The 13,684-nt window shown below is 49.6% G+C and overlaps 1 long non-coding RNA gene across 16 annotated transcripts in view; it reads left to right on the plus strand.

Moving 5' to 3' along the window:
- The first annotated feature begins 338 nt into the window (after positions 1-338).
- The window catches only part of LOC111761428 (uncharacterized), a 40,674-nt gene continuing 27,328 nt past the window's right edge, over positions 339-13,684 (plus strand). For 8 of the 16 annotated variants that reach the window (XR_011648343.1, XR_011648362.1, XR_011648364.1 and 5 more), the window contains exon 1: positions 2,019-12,575. This is a non-coding gene — a long non-coding RNA (uncharacterized lncRNA). Of the gene's footprint in view, positions 529-2,018; positions 12,576-13,684 lie in introns of those variants that run through there. The other 8 variants (XR_011648344.1, XR_011648352.1, XR_011648349.1 and 5 more) reach the window with 8 other exon arrangements.

Below are 13,684 nucleotides of genomic sequence, written 5' to 3' on the forward strand. Positions count from 1 at the left end.
GCTCGTGGCTGCAAACTTTACAGGTGAAAAACACTCTCCCTCTGTTGGCTTACTTTACATTTAGAAAATGATTAAACAGGTTGGGTGTCTTTTCCATTTTTTTGTCATTCATTTTTGGTTCCTTCTCTGTAAAACATCTCTTCCATTAAGGGTTTGGGGAATGTTAGTAAATTTAGCCATGCTTTTCTAAGGAGTATCATGTAGATTTCCCCCGTTTTTCATTTTTAGGTTGCTTTATTGTCAAGCAGATTTTTAAAATCCTTTTACTTGTTCACGCCTGTCTTACTTTGCCTTTATGTTAGAGGAATTTTGAAACGTGCTTAGAGGCAGTGGTATTTCTTTCTCAGTTGCTCTAAAACTATGCACCCATGCTTTGGCAGCGGTGCTTCTGACTTCACTGTGGCTTGAAAGTCGTGGACCCTTGCCGGTGGGGAGCTGCCCTGTCACTTGGGACCTGGGACGGCTGCACTTCCTGAAGGACAGACGGGTGACGAGGGCGCGGCCTCTGCAGGCAGGCCCCCTGGCTGGGTGAGCTCGGCCTGTTCCTTCCCTCTCGTTTCCACTTCCTCCTCCATGTAGGGGGATCACGACAGGCGCCGGGCCGAGGGGGCGGTGGGGGTACTTGAGCCCCCCACACCAGCCCTTGGGACTCCCCCTGGCCCACCGCGATACCTCCTAAGCCTCAAGTGGCCTGTGGCTCCCGCCGCGGGGCCCTCGAGCTGAAAGGCCGAAGTGTGTCCCGCGCCCGGCCTCTTCCCCGCCCGTCCGCTGCGGGGGCCGGGGACCCGCGGCCTGGCTGAGAGGGGGCAGCCAGGACCTGGGGGGGAGCACAGGACCTGGGGGGGGCAGCCAGGACCTGGGGGGGGCGCCAGGACCTGAGGGGGCGGGGTGGCGGACGGCCAGGACCTGAGGGGGCGGTCCAGGACCTGGGGGGCTGCCAGGACCTGAGGGGGCGGCCAGGACCTGGGGGGCGGCGAGGACCTGAGGGGGCGGTCAGGACCTGAGGGGGTGGTCCAGGACCTGAGGGGGTGGTCAGGAACCAGGGGGCGGGGGGGGCGGGCAGCCAGGACCTGAGGGGGCGGTCCAGGACCTGAGGGGGCGGCCAGGACCTGGGGGGGGGGCGGCCAGGACCTGAGGGGGCGGCCAGGACCTGAGGGGGGGCGGCCAGGACCTGAGGGGGCGGCCAGGACCTGGGGGGGGGCGGCCAGGACATGGGGGGCGGGCGGCCAGGACCCGGGGGGGTGGCGGGCGGCCAGGACCTGAGGGGGCGGCCAGGACCTGCAGGGGGGCGGCCAGGACCTGTGGGGGCGGCCAGGACCTGAGGGGGCGGCCAGGACCTGAGGGGGCGGCCAGGACCTGGGGGGGGGGGCGGCCAGGACCTGAGGGGGCGGCCAGGACCTGAGGGGGTGGCCAGGACCTGGGGGGGGGCAGCCAGGACATGGGGGGGCGGGCGGCCAGGACCCGGGGGGTGGCGGGCGGCCAGGACCTGAGGGGGCGGCCAGGACCTGAGGGGGCGGCCAGGACCTGAGGGGGCGGCCAGGACCTGGGGGGGGGGGCGGCCAGGACCTGAGGGGGCGGCCAGGACCTGAGGGGGCGGCCAGGACCTGGGGCGGGGGGGGGGGGGCGGCCAGGACCTGGGGGGCGGCCGGGACCAGGGGCGCGGCCCCCGCCGCTAGGCGTCTCTGGCGCGGAGCCCTCCCGCGCCCTCCCGCGCCTCCGAGCCCCGCCTCGCTGCGCTGGGGCCTGTGTTGCGGCCGGAGCCGCGCGTCCTCGGGGAGGGGATTCACGCCCACGCTCCGCCACGCGCACGCGGGGAGAACGGGCGCCGCCGGGGCTAACGGGGGGGCTTCCTGGCGCCGGGGGCTGGGGCTGGGGTCCCCGAGGGCGGCAGAGGCGGGTGCCCGGCAGCCTGCGGCCCGCGGGTCGGCCACCGGGGTGCGCGGGCCCCCCTCAGCCGCAGCCCCGGCTCCCCCCTCCCGCCTGCGCTGGGGCTCCCCCGCAGTGGGCCGTGGGCGGGCTTGTCGGCCAGAGCTGCTCCTGTCCCTTCGCCCCCACTCGCTGCCTCCGATCCTTCCGACCCGCCTTTCTCCTGTTTTCCCCAGCCAGCACTGCATCTTCTTTGTTTGTCTTTATTTTTTAAATGTTACATTAAAAAAATATGAGGTCCCATATATTCCCCCCCCACTCCTCCCCCCACAACAACAACCTCCTCCATCATCATGAGACATTCATTGCACTTAGTGAATACATCTCTGAGCACTGCTGCACCTCATGGTCAGTGGTCCACACCATAGCCCACACTCTCCCCCAGTCCACCCAGTGGGCCAGGGGAGGACATACAATGTCCAGTAACTGTCCCTGCAGCACCACCCAGGACAACTCCAAGTCCCCAAAACACCTCCACATCTCATCTCTTCCTCCCACTCCCTACCCCCAGCAGCCACCATGGCCACTTTCTCCACACCAATGCCACATTTTCTTCGATGACTAATCACAATAGTTCATGAATAGAATATCAGTAAGTCCACTCTAATCCATACTCTTCTTCCATCCTGTGGACCCTGGGATGGTTGTGTCCACTCCACATCTATGTCAAGAGGGGGCTTAGATTCCACATGGATACTGGATGCAATTCTCCTGCTTTCAGTTGTAGGCACTCTTGGCTCCCTGGTGTGGTGGTTGACCTTCTTCACCTCCATGTTAGCTGAGTGGGGTAAGTCCTATAAACCAGAGCGTAGGAGCTGAAGTCTGTTGAGGCTCAGGGCCTGGCTAGCACAGAGATTGACGTCCCCTGGGTATACATTAAACCCCAGCATTAACTGCAGTTCCGGTAAAAGTAACAGGAGAGGCTTGTGGACCAAGCTCAGATCTGAGTCCAGCTCCATCACACAGAAACACAAACTCAAAAGAAGGGCCAACTGAGATGGCACTGAACCCCATCTGCCATGACCATAGAACCTGTGGGTCTCTGTACCTGCGCTGCAGGTGAGCTCTCGCTCCGCCTGTGCCTTTGCCCTCCTGGTTTGGATGGTTCACACCTCCCCGAGGCAGGTGGGCTGAAAGGCTCTACACCAGGGGGTCCTGCCCTAAGTACTCTAAGCCAGGGGTTCTTAACGAGGGGTCCCTGAGCTGGAATTGAAATTCAAAAACACGTTATTTTTGTGCGGGTGCAGGTGTGATATAATCATCAAACAATACACAATGTAGCGTGGACTTAGTAAGGGGTCCTTGGTGTTCACCTGACTGGCAAAGGGGTCTGTGGGACAAAAAAGGTTAAGAGCCCCTGCTCTAGGGAAATGGGTGGCTCCTGTGTTTGGGCTCCTGCCTACCACACCAGAGATCCGCGGTAGGTTCAGTGCCTCCTAAAAAAGAGGATCAGCACACAACAAACGGACAGAGCAAATGCAAAATAAGGAGAGAGTGGAGAGAAATAAATAAATAAAAATAAATCTTAAATAGAAACAAAAACCCTGCTCTAATTTCTCATCACTCCCTGGTTCGTGTTGCTGCCAACCAACGAGCGGCTCTGGGCTCCAACGAGCAGAACTCACCGGCTCTCGCTGCTCGGCCTCCCCCAGACGTCCGCCCCAGCCTCAGGGGCCCCCTCTCCTGCCTTGGTCAACCTGCACCGTCCACTGCTTAGAATTCTCCTCTTTACTAATCGACCCCAGCTAGCCTGACTGGCTCTGAGCAGTCTCATGATTTCAAGGCCCCCTACGCAGACATGTCTACATTTGGGGACTGGGAAGAGCCCACGTCTTTGTTAGGTTGGGGCAGATCTGCCGCCTCTTCCTCCTTAGTTACATCGGCGCTTCTCCATCATGCCTGGAAGGCCCCTCCTCATTAGTCTTTCCACTCAACTCTTTCTTCAGAACCCTGTTCCAGCAGCTAAACTTTCCTTGAAGCCCTCCCTCACTCCCTCACAGAGGATTTCACTCTTGCTTCGCTGTACTTCCTCCGCATCGGGTACACACTGTGACTACTGTAAACATTACATTTAAATTATCTGTTCTAAGACTCTGAGATCCCTGAGGACAAGCTCACATTTTATCTACCTTATCTCAATAAGATAACTTAGTATTGTCTTTTCCATCTTAGTATTTCTAGGGCCAGACACAGTAGCTGGCCTCTGGTTTCCTGTTCTCTGAACGTTTCTAAACGTAGTCATTAACTTCCACACGATGCTTCTTTAAGGGCAGAGTGATCCTGTCACTTCCTGCACACCTCACCCCTGCCCTACCTCCCTCACCCCCGTCCCAGAGGTCTACTCATGGGAAAACCAAATTTCTTATGGCTTTCTACTGTGAGTGCTGAATCCACAGGGATTCCCCAACTATTTTTTTTCCTTTTTGGTTTTGAAGGCCTGACTCTAATTCATCATTTATAATAGGAATCTTCTGTAGCTCTTGAACACGGCAAGATGAACAAACTAAGGAAGAGGAGGCGGGAAAGAAAGCCAGAAGCCTGTTTTGCTTCCATTTGTGCCGTGAATCGGAAGCCAGCCCGGCACTCCCCGCAAGGACCGCCACTGTCTTCATGCAGATGGACAAGGGGCAGGGGAGCTTTTCAGCAGCAGGAGGTAGCGGGTGTGAGGACAGGGTGCTAAGGCTTCCTGAGACTCATTTTTAAATATTAGCCTGAGGGTAATATTGCAGATTATGTAAGTCTGGGGGAAGAAAATGGAATAATGTATTTTACAACCAATAGAAATGATCTGCTTAGATAATTAAGAAGAATTACTGGTATCATAGAGATGATGCAGTTGGACCAGGAAGAGAGAACTGACTGATCTGGAAGAAGAAAGTTAGGACACAAAGTGGAAATGGAAATAGGCAGGAAGGGCAAGTGTCAGCTTCTTAATCTGAAGCAATTGCCTTAGAACACATTTAACCTATGCTTCAGATAGCTTTTAGTGCTAAATGAACTGAAGTATTTACTCATCAGCTACCCATGGTTTGTTCTTCGGAACTCCATAATTTAATAGGTCTGTGATAGGGCATCATGGGAAATCCTTATTCAAGAAACTAGGTTAGGGGAAGCAGACGTGGCTCAACTGATAGAGCATCTGTCTACCATATGGAGGGTCCAGGGTTCGAACTCCAGGGCCTCCTGACCCGTGTGGAGCTGGCCCATGCGCAGTGCTGATTCGCGCAAGGAGTGCCGTGCCACGCAGGGGTGTCCCCCGCGTAGGGGAGCCCCACACACAAGGAGCGTACCTCATAAGGAGAGCCACCCTGTATGATAAAAGCACAGCCTGCCCAAGAATGGTGCCACACACATGGAGAGCTGACACGGCAAGATGACACAACAAAAAAAGAGATGCAGTTTCCCAGTGCCACCAGATAATGCAAGCAGACGAAGAAGAACACATAGTGAATGGACACAGAGAGCAGACAACAAGGGAGAGGGGGAGAGAAATAAATAATATAAATCTTAAAAAGAAAGAAAGAAAGAAAGAAAGAAACTTGGTTAGGCTGCCCCATGCAGCTAGCTTGATTCATAAAATGCCAGAAAATTCTGCATTCTGTGGCTTATTAAAGTTTCTAATGATGGTTCTTATATGGATAAAATGTTCTGGTTTAAGCAATCAATGTTATTGCTTTATGCATTTATATTTTCCTATCCAATGCTTTAGGAGAATTCTCCATTTGCTGTGAAACACAAATGACATTTGAAATAGTAAATCACCTAAAAAAATTTCAAATCCGACTCTAGCCACAGAGCTTGGAAACTGTAACCTATGAACCATTTCTGGATTTCAGGTGTGTTTCATTTGTTTGTATAGTGATTTAGTTTGCTTTTTTGCATAGGATTTAAAATTTAAAAATTGGGAATGTTTTCATAGAAATCAGGATTTCTGATTTGCTTTAAAAAACTTGGAAGATCTTGCATCCGTGGACACTCATCCTAAATGGAACAATTGGTGGGAATTGAGTAGATGCTGCCCCCTTTAGGTAGGGAGGCTTATCTTTAGTTTACAGTCTCTACCAGTCCTTACTGTTTTTCTAAAACAGTCAGTTTTACTCATTTATACAACTGACCTATAGTTTATCACTGGGATATTCTATGAAGTTAATAGTTCTCTGTGTATTGTTCACTAGGCAAAACTGTCCTTATGTAAATGCTTCATTTAATTGTGGACTATCACAGAGAACATGAGTTCAGGAAAAACTAAGGTGAAACCAGGCTCTGCTACAATTAAAATCAAATCTGCAATGAGGAGTCATTTTCAAAAGATTTCTATTAATTTTATATTCATGTACCAGTGCCATATATCTTATCTGTCCTATGTTTTACAACTGCATTAATATACTTGAATATGAATTTTTGCTGAAGTATAATATTCCTGTTTGCAAATCTTGAGAGTTGGAGAATTTCCAAATTAGAAAACAAGAATTTGGACATATTCTATGTTTTTGGACATCTATATTTGTGGCCAGGAGCTAGGTTTTTATTGTCACATTGAAATATAGCTTGGTTTTGTGAGCCATGATAGCCCTAGAGTTATACCAGGGTCACAATTCTCCATGCAGTGCTTTCTCCTTCCTTAAGGAGCTTTATAAAGGAGCAGGGTCATAAAGACGTCTCAGAAGTTTTAGTTATTCACGGCCTTGCTCCTGAGTCAAGGATGCAAGAGACCCTGCAGTTTCCTATCAGCTGTTTGGAATGTGAACCTTCCATCTCCCTCTCACCTGGGAGAACGGCGGTTTTGCTACCTCGGCCGTTTGCAAGGCAGGATGCGCTGTATGGAAATACCACCTGGGGCTGTGGTGTTCACTGTGGGCATGCTCGAGCCGCGGGCAGAAGAACACGCAAGGACGAGGGGTGCTTTCAGCAAGGCTGTGGGAGGAAAGCTCCCCGATTTCTCTGCTCACTTGTTGCCTGGGTGGTTTCTAGAGGCCTTCCGTCGAGTCTCTTCCATTGCTTCTCATTGGCTCGAGACACAGGCAAGGTAGGGGCTTATTAGAACGCAGTGAACCATCAAGAGCTAGTTCACGAGGTCAGCAGAAGGGAATGCAGGCGCTGCATGGCCCACGATGCAGCCTCCGCACGGGACGGCACCCAGGGAAGGCGCTGGCTCCTGGGCCTGAGCTTCCCCGGCGGGGAGGGCTGTGGGGCCGCCGTGAGCAGGGACCCCACTCCCACGACCTGTGGGGAGGGGTGTTTAGCTTCTACCCCTACAACTGCCCATCTAGGACCGCCCCTGGACCTCCCTGGGGGGACCACGTTAACTGTTATTTACTAAGAACTCCCTCGCGAAGCGGGGCTGGTGCAAGTGCTTGAGCCCCTGCCTCCCACGTGGCAGGTCCCGGGTTCGGCCCGTTGCCTCCTAAAAAGAAACAACGAGCAAACAAACAACATACAAGTGTGAAAACCAACTCAGGGTAGCCACCACAAATGGGGCCCGGGTACCTCAAAAAAAAAATAAAAAGAAGAAAAAATAAGTCACTCGGCACCAAGCACTGTGTAAGCAAGCACTTTACATGTATTAGCTTACATATTTTGGCAGTTCATCCTAACACTGAGGTAGGTACTAGTTTTTTTTTTTTAAGATTTATTTTTTAAAATTTATTTCTCCACCCCCACCCCTACCCCCGTTGTTTGCACTCACGGTCTGCTCGTTTTTTTTTTTTTGTTTTTGTTTTTTTAGGAGGCACTGGGAACTGAACTGAGAACCTCCCATATGAGCCATCTCCACTCCCTGCTTGTTGTGTCTCTCATTGTTTCCTTGTTGCATCATCCTGTTGTGTCATCTTGTTGCATCAGTCTGCCATGCCAGCTCGCTGTTTTGTGCATCTTCTTTAGGAGTCACCGGACCTCCCACGTGGTAGGTTTGTGGTTGCTGGACCTACTTTTGCTTGAGCTACATTTGCTTCCCAGTAGGTGCTATTTTAATCTGCACTTGATAGATGAGGAAAACTGAGGCACAGAGAGGTGAAGCAATCTGCCCAGGGTTATATGGACTTCGCATGCAGGAACCAGGTACCAAAGCAGGCTGTAGGCTCCAGAACCTGGGTCCCTGAAAGCAGAGATGGCCAGGCACGGCTGAAGGCACGAGGACAGATCAGCAGCTGCTGGCAAAGGCTTGACCTGCCAGCAGCGAGGCCCCACACGGTGGTGCCAGTTGCTGGCAGAATTTAGACCATTACAAATACAGACTTACTAGCTGCCATTTTTACGTGAGGTGAATGGTCTGCTCCTGTCCTTTGCACATTTTTCTGTAAGGGAGGGGGTTACTGCTTGGTCTCCTAATTATTTTTATTGTAAGCTCTCCCTGCTACAGGGGCAGGTGTTTTTGTCTGTAGCCTACTGCTGTACAACAAGCACAGAGAAAGGACGTAACATGGCAGGTGTTCAACAGCATAACATGGTGGGTAAAGGAAGGAATGAGTACTAACTCCTTGTCTGTCATTTTCTCATTAATCATAGGGTCTCAATTTTTTTATGTACATAAGTTTTATATATTTATGTAGCCAAATGTATTTATCTTTTCCTTAGCAGGTTTCATGTTTTATATTTTTAAAGCCCTTTCCCAGTAAAAATTCATATATTTACCTTCTTTTTTCTTTTTTTTTCTTTTTTAAAGATTTATTTATTTATTTAATTCCCCCCCCTCCCCTGGTTGTCTGTTCTTGGTGTCTATTTGCTGCGTCTTGTTTCTTTGTCCGCTTCTGTTGTCGTCAGCGGCACGGGAAGTGTGGGCGGCGCCATTCCTGGGCAGGCTGCTCTTTCTTTTCACGCTGGGCGGCTTTCCTCACGGGCGCACTCCTTGCGCGTGGGGCTCCCCCACGCGGGGAACACCCTTGCGTGGCACGGCACTCCTTGCGCGCATCAGCACTGCGCATGGCCAGCTCCACACGGGTCAAGGAGGCCTGGGGTTTGAACCGCGGACCTCCCATATGGTAGACGGACGCCCTAACCACTGGGCCAAAGTCCGTTTCCCACCTTCTTTTTTCTAGTTTTCTTATTGTGTGGCAAATTTACATTCCCTGCTTTTAATTCAACTGGAATTTATTTTCTCCCATGGTGTAAAAGGCAGCTACAAAATGCCTTTGTTCTAATTGGATCATTAAGTTTTTTCATTGCTAATTATTAAATAGGGTACCCTTTCTTTCCCTGTTTTGTCTGGCACATCCTTTAATAATTATTATGTTCATGTATATATATCTTTAAGACACATTTGCCCTCAATATTCCTTTTCAGAATTTGATTGTTGTCTGTTCTGCCTACAGAATTCAACCTAAAATTAATGAGGCATAATTGACACTTTAATAATATTCATTCTTTTCACTCAGAAACATGACTAGGAAGAGCTGGCTCCTCTTTAGTCAATTTTCTTGGGTTTCCCATGTAGACTACAAATAAATACCCGCATCACTTCTTCCTGCTGGTTCTGGAGCGTGTGTTGGTTAGACACCAGAGCCCACGCTTTAGCTACCATGCCACGTTGCACCCTGGATCGCGGTGTGGACCGAGCAGTGATTTAACTGTTTGAGACCAGGGAAGGCACTTCGTATTTTGAAAACGAGTTTGATTAGTTCCTTTTAAAGTCCATTCCAGCTCTGAAATGAATAATTTAAAAAATTTAGGAGCTGAGGTGGTTCAGGCAATTGAGGGCCTCTCTGCCACATGGGAGGTCCCAGGTTGGGTTCCTGGTGCCTCCTAAAGAGAAGACGAGAGTCCAGAGAGCAGACAGAGAATGGACACAGAGAGCAGACAGCCACCACAAACAATGGGCAGTGGGGCGGAGAATAAATGAACAAAATAAATCTTTGGGCAGTGGATGTGGGCCAAGTGATTGGGCTCCCCTCTTCCATATGGGGGGTCCCGGGTTCGGTTCCCGGGGCCTCCTGGTGAAAGTGAGGTGGCCCGCATGCGCCGAGAACTGGTGCAGCAAGATGATGCAACAAAGGAGGCACAGAGTTGGGAAACGGGAGACACGGCAAACCGGGAGCTGAGAGGATTCGAGCGACTGGGTGCCTCTCTCCCACATCAAAGGTCCCGGTTAGGTCCCCGGTGCCCCCTGAAGAGAAGAGAAGACAAGGAGACACAGAGTGCGCGCAGCGAATGGACACAGCGGGCAGCGAGCGCAAAAGCCTAACAGGGGCCAGGGTGGGGGAGGATAAATAAATAAATTAAAAAATTTTTTTGGCCTGAATGTTCAGTGTGGCCCAAGCTTACTTGATTCCGGGATTATCCCAAGAATTCAGCAACATTTCAAAAGTGGCGTGTGCATCAGGACGGGAAGAAATGAAGAAAACACGGAAGAGAGGGGCTGGCAAGCCTGCTGACTGGCCCACACTTACATCCCCACAGCAGGCTCTAACCAGAGCTGCAGGAGGGCTCAGGCGTACGTCAGAGACAAGCACGACTAACTGACCCAGGCCCTGTATTCTCTGCCACAAGCTCTGCGCTTCCAGTTATAAACGATCTCTTCTTGTTACATATTTTCATAGTAATTTGATTTTTCTTTTTTTTAAATTTTTTTTCCCCAAAGATTTATTTATTTATTTAATTCCCTCCCCTCCCCCGGTTGTCTGTTCTCTGTGTCTATTTTGCTGCGTCTTGTTGTCTTGTTGTCTTGTTTCTTTGTCCGCTTCTGTTGTCGTCAGCGGCAGGTCAAGTGTGGGCGGCGCCATTCCTGGGCAGGCTGCACTTTGTTTCACACTGGGGGCTCTCCTTAGGGGCGCACTCCTTGCGTGGGGCTCCCCTACGCGGGGGACACCCCTGTGTGGCAGGGCACTCCTTGCGCGCGTCAGCACTGCGCGTGGGCCAGCTCCACACGGGTCAAGGAGGCCCGGGGTTTGAACCGCGGACCTCCCATGTGGTAGACGGACGCCCTAACCACTGGGCCAAGTCTGTTTCCCAGTAATTTGATTTTTGAAGTTGTTTTTTCAAAATCATAGCCTCTTGGAGATTTCTCAGACAGTAGTTTGTGCTCATATTCCTGCACCAGTGGAATCTGTGATTTAGTGCGACTAAGTGTGACTAAGGAAGCAGGAATCTTTTTTCTTTTAAAGATTTATTAATTTATCCCCCCTCGTTGCTGGTTGCTGCCTGCTCTGTGTCCATTTGCTGTGTGCTCGCTGTGTCTCCTTGTCTTCTCTTTAGGGGGCACTGGGAATGAACCCAGGGCCGCCCACGTGGGAGAGAGCCCTCAATCGCCTGAGCCCCCTCAGCTCCCTGACTGTTATGTCTCTCATTGTCTCTCCCCTTTGTATCTCTTCTCTGTTGTGTCGTCTTGTTGCGTCAGCTCACCTTCTCCAGGAGGCACGGAGAACCAAACCTGGGACCTCCCACGTGGTAGGTGGAAGCCCAATCCTTGAGCCACATCCACTTCCCAGAAGCAGGAATCTTGACTCAAAATCAAGTTGCTACCCACGGAATGCTGCTGTTTACAACAACAGTCTTGGCGAAGCCTGGGAAATGTGGTAAAACGCAAAGGTGGACGTGTGCTAAATATGCATATGAATGGGAGCCCCTTCAGATCAATGCCGATCTTAAAGAGGAGAGGAAATGCAAAGTTGCTGACTTTCAAAAATGTAATTATCATAAGGGAAACCAAATCAATCAATGAGGGAAAAAGAGCACTGCAACAGTTAAGAGTCCAAATATGAAACTAATCCCACTCCAATAAAACCAAATCCACAGCCATTGCTGCTATCCCCTTAATAAAGGAAAACATTTGCTGGCAGTCAGAATGCTGAAGGTAAGTACTTATTAACAGTTCCCTCTCGAATGGGGGAGGTATAACATGTCACACCACGGGGATTCATCGCGGACAAGACCCATATCCAGCAGTCTGTCTACTAATGGGAAGAAGGAAACAGCGTGCTGCCATGAAACTAGAAAAGGTAGAAAGCCAGAAAGACAAGAAGGAAGGAAGGTGTGAGGGAGGGAGGAGAAGGGAAGGTGGGAGGAAGGAAGAAAACAGAGGAAAGGAAGGAAAGTAGGGAGGATAGAAAGAAAGTGAGAGCAAGAGATAAGAGAGAGATTAAATCGTAGTCCAATTTGGCAAGCTTAGTGAGAAGTGAAGTAAATGGAAGAGATTTAATATAGATAAATGTAAGGCAATCCACCTGGGGAGAAATAATAATCCACAAAGATATAAAAAGGAAGGCTGCTATTTAGGAAACAGCAATGTAGAAAAAAGCCAGGGAGTAATAGTGAGTAATTACTTGCTGTAGATATGAAACCATAATATCGCCTCAGCAGAAAAAGACTGATGCCGTCTTGGGCTGTATGTATAAAAAGATCCCTCAGAAAACAGAAGTGGCAATAAAATTGCTTCATAAGCCTTTGTCTGGCAGTAATTTTCACTATGAAATGCTATGCAGACTTGCAAAAAAGGAATGCTATAAAAAGAACATAAAAACTGTGCTGGATGTTGAAAGCAGAATAACTGGAGACCTGCATGTACACTAAGGTGAGAGTTTTGATGGCTCAGTCAGATCCCATTTTTACTTAACAGGGTCAAATCCAAGGGGGACACACTTCTCTGGCTGTGGTTCTGAAGCTGCCACCAGGTTTCATGCCGCTCGCTCTGATCGATGTGTCTCCCTATATGGAAAGAGGTATTCCTGCAAATGAGCTGACAGATATTTTCACTGTGTTTCTGGCATTGTTTTCGACCCCCAAGAGGGCGAGACTCCCTGAACTCTGAAAACTGGTGTTCAGTCATTAAAATAGAACCTTTTAGCCAGTTTGGAATGGGAGAACCCAAGCGCTGGCGATTTCCCTGAGCCACAGACCAGGCTGCCTAAAGCCGGCCCCATGCAGCCCCGTGTTTTTCAGTTTACACAGGGCAATAAACTTCACTTTTTTTCCTTAAGCCTGTTTGGAATGGGATTTTCTGTCCCTGGTAACTGTGATCTCTGATACTGTTACTGTGATAAAGTAACTTACTGTAATGTTTCCAATTGGCTATTCTGTAATCACTTCTTTGGAACCGAATATGTCAAATACATATTTTAGGTTGTATGTAAGTTACTAAAATAACAATTAAATAAAAAACACAGTACTCCATAGCACAATGAACCCTAATGAGAACTAGGGGCTATAGTTAATAGTACAATTATAATAATATTCTTTTATCAATTGTAACAAAGTTACCACAGTAATGCATAGTGTTAATTATAAGGGTAGTATATGGGAACTCTGTATTTCCAGCATGATTTTTTTGTAAACCTACCACCTATCTAATAAAATACCATGTACACAAGTTAAAAAAACACAACAGGGAATGGGATCCCAACTAGAAGCAGAGAAATTGATTGGCTTTTGGTAGCAGGAGAGTTTTCATTTTATGGAACTCAGGATATAAACGGTACTTCCTTTCCTATTTCATTACTGAGGCCCCAAAAGCTGAGAATAAAAGAAGGCAAGTTTCTGAAGCGAGGCGTTGCATCATTTATACATGTCTTGGAAAGAGGTGGAACAAAACGTGTTCTGCCCCATAGAATTAATTCTTTTTTACAAAGCCCCACGTATGGAAGAGCACTGTGGAATTAAATCTTATTTTAAGAGAACCCGTGGGAAGGCACGCTTACGGGGTGTTCTTCGATAAAGGTAACACAGAATTAATGACACCTATCTTCTGTTGACCGCTCTTTCTGAAGGTTTCCTTAGCCTTCCCTGGAGCCAGATGTTATTCTCTAAGGTCATTCTTTTGGTCCTGAAGTGC

The sequence above is a fragment of the Dasypus novemcinctus genome, chromosome 1, assembly GCF_030445035.2.
Source record: "Dasypus novemcinctus isolate mDasNov1 chromosome 1, mDasNov1.1.hap2, whole genome shotgun sequence".
In the NCBI taxonomy this organism is placed as follows: Eukaryota; Metazoa; Chordata; class Mammalia; order Cingulata; family Dasypodidae; genus Dasypus; species Dasypus novemcinctus.